This window comes from Hyaena hyaena, unplaced genomic scaffold (assembly GCF_003009895.1).
Source record: "Hyaena hyaena isolate Hyena2069 unplaced genomic scaffold, ASM300989v1 scaffold_222, whole genome shotgun sequence".
NCBI classification, from domain to species: Eukaryota; Metazoa; Chordata; class Mammalia; order Carnivora; family Hyaenidae; genus Hyaena; species Hyaena hyaena.
In genome coordinates this window covers 1,002,025-1,007,506 of record NW_024080855.1, presented here as the reverse complement: position 1 = coordinate 1,007,506, position 5,482 = coordinate 1,002,025, and the positions used below count along the sequence as shown (strand labels likewise).

The following is a 5,482-nucleotide window of genomic DNA, read 5'->3' as shown; positions in this document are numbered from 1 at the left end:
TGAAGTTCAACCCCTTTAGAAACCCGTAACACTACTTGTTTCCAAAAAGGGCACTTGGCATTCAAAAAGATCAGGGCTAATACAATTCTCTGCAGAACTTGTCTGAGCACTGTTTTGAAACTGACAAAGTGGAAAGGTGAAGAGTAAGATGCTATGGGTGGTAAAATATATGACCTACAACAGCACAATATTGTGTATTTTCCTAGTGCATAATGCATGTTGGGAATATTACATTTATATATGTATTTTGTTTATCCACATTATAAAATGATATTTTATTAGTAGCTTTCAGGTATAATCATGAGTCCTGGTTTATAGAGGAGTATCCTACTCAGTATTTTTAATATTCCAGTAAACCAAATGAACTCTGAAATTTTTTCCCTACCTGTTACTCAAAGAGATAAAAAAATGTTAATATTAAAACAGAGAATGGCCCATTTATTCATTTGTGTTATTTAATGGGAATCTGTTTCATACTAGATATTCCTATTTTCTACAGAAACACAATGAACAGATTATGCAATTTCTTAAAAATGTACCCAGATATACAATAAGAAATCAATTTTATTGCAATTGGAATGCTTTCTAAGATAATATTAATGTCAACAAATATTGCAAACACCAGGGTAAGTGTCTCAAATGCCATCTAGTCTTGTGGTTCCCAACTGTGATCATCACAATTGTCTGGAAAGTTGCAGAAAAATACCAATTACAGAAGGTCATGGAAGGTCTATTAAATCAAAATATTTATTAGTAGAGTCAGGGCATTCTGCATTTTGAACTGGGACCCCAGTTCATTCTCTTGATCATGCAGGTTTTGAAAACCTTCTGATTCTTTCTTGCCTAATCTCCTTATTATACAGACAAGAAAACTGAGGCCAGGGAATGACTTGCCCAAGGCATTTACCCCTTGGTAACAGAGGTGGAGGTAGAATGCAGAATTCTGGATTCTCTGCTATTTTCTTTTCTTGTTTTCCTTTACTCCAGGGGGTCTTCTTTTATTTTTCTTTTTGTTCTTTCCTATTACCAGGTAACCAATATTGAACCCCTACATCTAAGAACAAGAGCAAAAGTAAAACCAAACAGAGAAACAAGTCAACAAAAAACCAAAAACCAAAAAAGGAATTTGAACTTGAGCTGTTTGATTCAGTAGTGTGCTTTCCACTGTTCCACTGAGTTATACAGTCCTCTATTTATTTCTTTTAATGCCTATTTAGTTTTCAAAGAGAGAGAGAGCTTGAGCAGAGGAGGGGCAGAGAGAGAGGGGGGGACAGAAAATCCAAAGTGGGCTCTGTGCTGACAGTAGTAAGCCCTATGAGGGGCTCAAACTCTTGAACCTGAGATCGTTACCTGAGTCGAAGATGGACGCTCAACAGACTGAGCCACCCAGGTGCTCCTACAGTCAACTACTTTTAAAGTTTATTTGGGATGCCTAGGTGGCTCAGTCACTTAAGCATCTAACTCTTCATTTCAGCTCAGGTCATGATCTCACAGTTTGTGAGACTGAGTCTCACTTTGGGCTCCGCACTGACAGCATGGAGCCTGCTTGGGGTTCTCTCCCTCTCTCTCTTTCTCTCTCTCTCTCAGAATAAATAAATAAACTTAAATATATATATTTATTTATTGAGAGAGAAAGTAAAAGAATTTGTGGGGAGGAGACAGAGAGAGAGGGAGAGAGCACGAAATCATGAACCATGAGATCATGACCTGAGGCAAAATCAAGAATCAGATGCTTAACTGACTGAGCCACCCAGGTGCCCCACTGTCATCTACCTTGAGAGTGTCTGCTCGGTTCCTTTCTCTGCATCCCCCAACTCAGAGAGGTGTCCTCTGTCAGTTGTTTGTCCATGAGTCATGATCCCCTGGCCATTGTTGCTTGGACTGGGAGAGAGATCTCACCTAGACTGGGCTTCTCATTTGGGATGAGGAGATTACAGTCTTATTTAGGTGAAGGATTTATGGCTGTGGTGTGGTTACCATGTCCCTTATGGGCAGCGGGAGCCAAACTCGTAATTTGCGGAAAAGTCAAGTGAAAAAGACACTCATGGAAGGGGGGAGTGAGAGCTCTCCCAACTCACCTGCTTCCTGCTTACAGGTCTTTATTTTTTCCTGTGGCTTTCATGAGCTCAGAGAGCCTTATGACACGTTCTATTTGAAATACTTAACAATTATTTAGGTTTAATTTTTTGACTTCTACAAGGTCAAGTTAGTTTGATTCCTTGACTCTGTAGACAGAGTCCTGACTAAGACACCTCCCATCATTCATGTCATGTAAGTTGCTTTATAAGCCAGTCACTTTTGTTACAGCATTTTAAGAGGTTCATTTAAAAAAATATTGGCTGAGAGTATGGAGAAAGGGGGATGGAGTCTATAAATGCATCACATTTTATGGAATGCTGATATTGTCATAAAGTACATGTTTTACAGTGTGATAAAGGGGAAAGGTCCAGTTCAGAGGGCTGTCTCTTAATCTCAGCTCTGTCTCTTAAAAGACTTCTGAGTTGTGAAAGTTACCTAGCATTTTTGAGTTTCAATTTCCTCATTGTAAACCAGAGGCAAGGAAATCTACCTTAGCCAGGTTAGTATGAGGAATAAATAAGAGCATTTGCGTATTTAGTCATTCACTTGTTCACTCATTCATTTCCCAAAGATTTATTGAGCATTTACCATATGCCAAGCACTATGCGATGTGCTTGGAATAATGACCACTTCATTTTAGAGAAAGCGAGTGGATAGAAAATAAACAATAATCACCATGGTGAAGGAAGAGAGTATTTTAGAAGGGGAATCATGCTGCTGATGTAAGAAAAAATAGAGTAAATTAAGGAGGATCAGGAGTACAAGGGTTGGAGGTTATTGGGAGGTGAGGGCACCTCACTAGGAAAGTGGATCAATGGTGACTCAAGGCTTTTTGGCTTTCACTCTGCACAGGAAATGGGGGCCCCTGTGGGAGTTTGTGTTTAGAATTGACATTGCTTATGTTTCAACAGGCTCATCCTGGCTGCCGGTTGGGAATAGACCACAGCAGGGGTCAAGATAGAGGCAGAAAGGAAGCTTGTAGAGAGGCGCCATGTTGACTCAAACTCAGGTAGAGCTGGTGAGGAGTGGTCAGTCACGCTGGGTGAGCCACAGAATCCCCTGATGTATGGCATGGAGAGGGTAAGACAAAAGGGAGACAAGGAGGGCCCCAATGTTTCTAGCCTGAGTAACAAGAAGAGTACACTCACCATTACCTGAGGGGCAAAAGGCTGTGGCTACAGAAGGTTTTAGAAAAAGAAGATGAGCTTCCTTTGGCCATACTGATTTTGAGAGGTCAGTGCCCAGTAGGGTGGCCATGTAGGTAGCTGGATATGCAGTACTGGAATGTGGGAGTGAAGTGTGGCTGGAGTTTGCATTAAAACCTTCCAGAAGACTTTCTGGCCTAGCGTAGGCGACTGCTGATATTCTTATTGTTACCCACCATAGTGATTATGAAGGGGTCAAACAAAATAATGTATGTATAGTGCAATATCTGGTACATAACAGGAACTCAACATATTGTCATTCCCTTCCGTCTCCCACCTTTATTTCCAAATATTTCATTCTTTATAGACTAGAAGATTGAGTCTATTGTTTTCTGTGAAAAAAATCAATTTTCCCCAAGACACAATAAAAAAGTTCTATTTTATATTTTGGCAGCCCTTTTTAAAATACAGCAAAAAATAATCTTCTGATAAAATATTAATAATAGTACTCAATAAGTCATGAAGTAAAACTTTCAGGTAGTGCGGTAAATTTTGATTCGGGGCATGAGCTGAAAGGTCTAAGGGAAAAATGAGAACAGGACTGAAATAATCCATGATCTGTAAGTCCCTCAATATCCCTCAAAGCTTCCTGGAGTTTGAGGGATGATTAACAGTCTTTCAGGATCAAGAAGATGCAGAAATGTAGGGAAGGTTATTATTCCAACTGTAGGTCCCAGTGTACATCTGAGGAAGCACATTTGCTTGAAGGTACATCTGGGGACCACAGGAAATTCTGGAAAGAATTCCCTCAAGTATACAACTGTATTCTTTGAAATAGGTTTCTTAATTTGTAAACGTGTCTTCAATTGAACGAATTTTAACCTAGACACTGTCCAAGGGAGGTGAGGTGGCATATCTGAGGCCACAGCTAGCCAATAGCAAGGCCAGGACCAGACTCTAGGCCCCCAATTCTCAGTATAGCTGTCTTTCCACTCAGCTTCTCTTCAGTTTTTTTCACTCAGTTATCTCTAATAAGTAGCACGGTTTCTGTGAAGTCTCGCATCTTATCTTAAAATTTTACTGAAAGCTTATAGTCCATAAAACAGGGTACTTGTATGAAGGCAAAGTGAAACTATCTGCCCCTGGGCCCCTCACTCCTGCAGAAGGTGAAGTAAGAATCGATTTCAGAACAAGGTCTGCATTTATTCTGACCTCCCCTATGTCTGAGACAGTGTTCCATCACATAAGAAGAAGGACTAGCTACTTTCCACTTCTCTTGCAGATCACACTGCTAATTGATTCATCATTTGTGTTTAAGAAACTTCAAGGGAGGGCTGGATGCATGAGTGTGCAACTTGGGCAACTGCCCAGCAGCCCATGTTTGGAATAGCCTCTCACTTTAATTCTTTAAAAATGTGAACCAGTGTTTTTTGTGGGTGAAGTACAAGTGGAACGTGTGGATGAGGAGGGCTATCTGCACAATATTCATGCCCCCAGCCATCCCTTGCTCCCTCATTTGCATATAATATGCACGATGGTGAATCTGGTGGGTCCATAATTCCTGGAAATTCAGCTACATTCAGTATGAGCAAGGTTAAGTTTGCTCTATGACAAGTGGGGAAATCAACAGTCTCAAGAAGTGATGTTTTCCACTGAACCAGAATTTACTCTGAACTTCACATGAAGGCAATGATGTTCTAAGAAACATGGATAACAACTGATGGGGTTCAGGGCAGGTCACTCCCAAATATGCCACTTTGGCATATTGATTTTTTTTTAATGTTTTATTTATTTCTAGGAGAGAGAGAGAGAGAGAGAGCGTGAGCAGGGGAGGGTCAGAGAGAGAGGGAGATACAGACTCTGAAATAGGCTCCAGGCTCTGAGCTGGCAGTCAGCACAGAGCCCAACGTGGGGCTCGAACCCACGAACCACGAGATCATGACCTAAGCAAAAGTCAGACGCTTAACCGACTAAGCCACCCAGGCGCCCCCATATTGATTATTTTGAATTAAAGTTACTTGGGAAACAGTCAGTACAAGAAGGACACTCTAACCCTCCTCTGTCCCTTGAAAGCAGGAAATAAATGTCCCATGTGAGTGACACCATGAGGTAAAGAGACAAGAGGGATGCATCCATAGACCCTGTTATTTCTTCACTAATTTACTACCCGAAGCCTAAACTTCTGTCAATTTTTTACAAACTTATTGTTTCTTTGTCTAAAAGGCACAAAAGCTTACTGGTTTGGCCACTTCTTTGAG

The 5,482-nt window shown here is 40.8% G+C and overlaps 1 non-coding gene across 1 annotated transcript; it reads right to left on the bottom strand.

Annotated features, from left to right (window-relative positions):
• Nucleotides 1-5,124: 5,124 nt before the first annotated feature.
• TRNAK-UUU lies at nt 5,125-5,209 on the bottom strand. Its single transcript has one exon. It is a non-coding gene; the product is annotated as a tRNA-Lys (tRNA).
• Nucleotides 5,210-5,482: the final 273 nt, after the last annotated feature.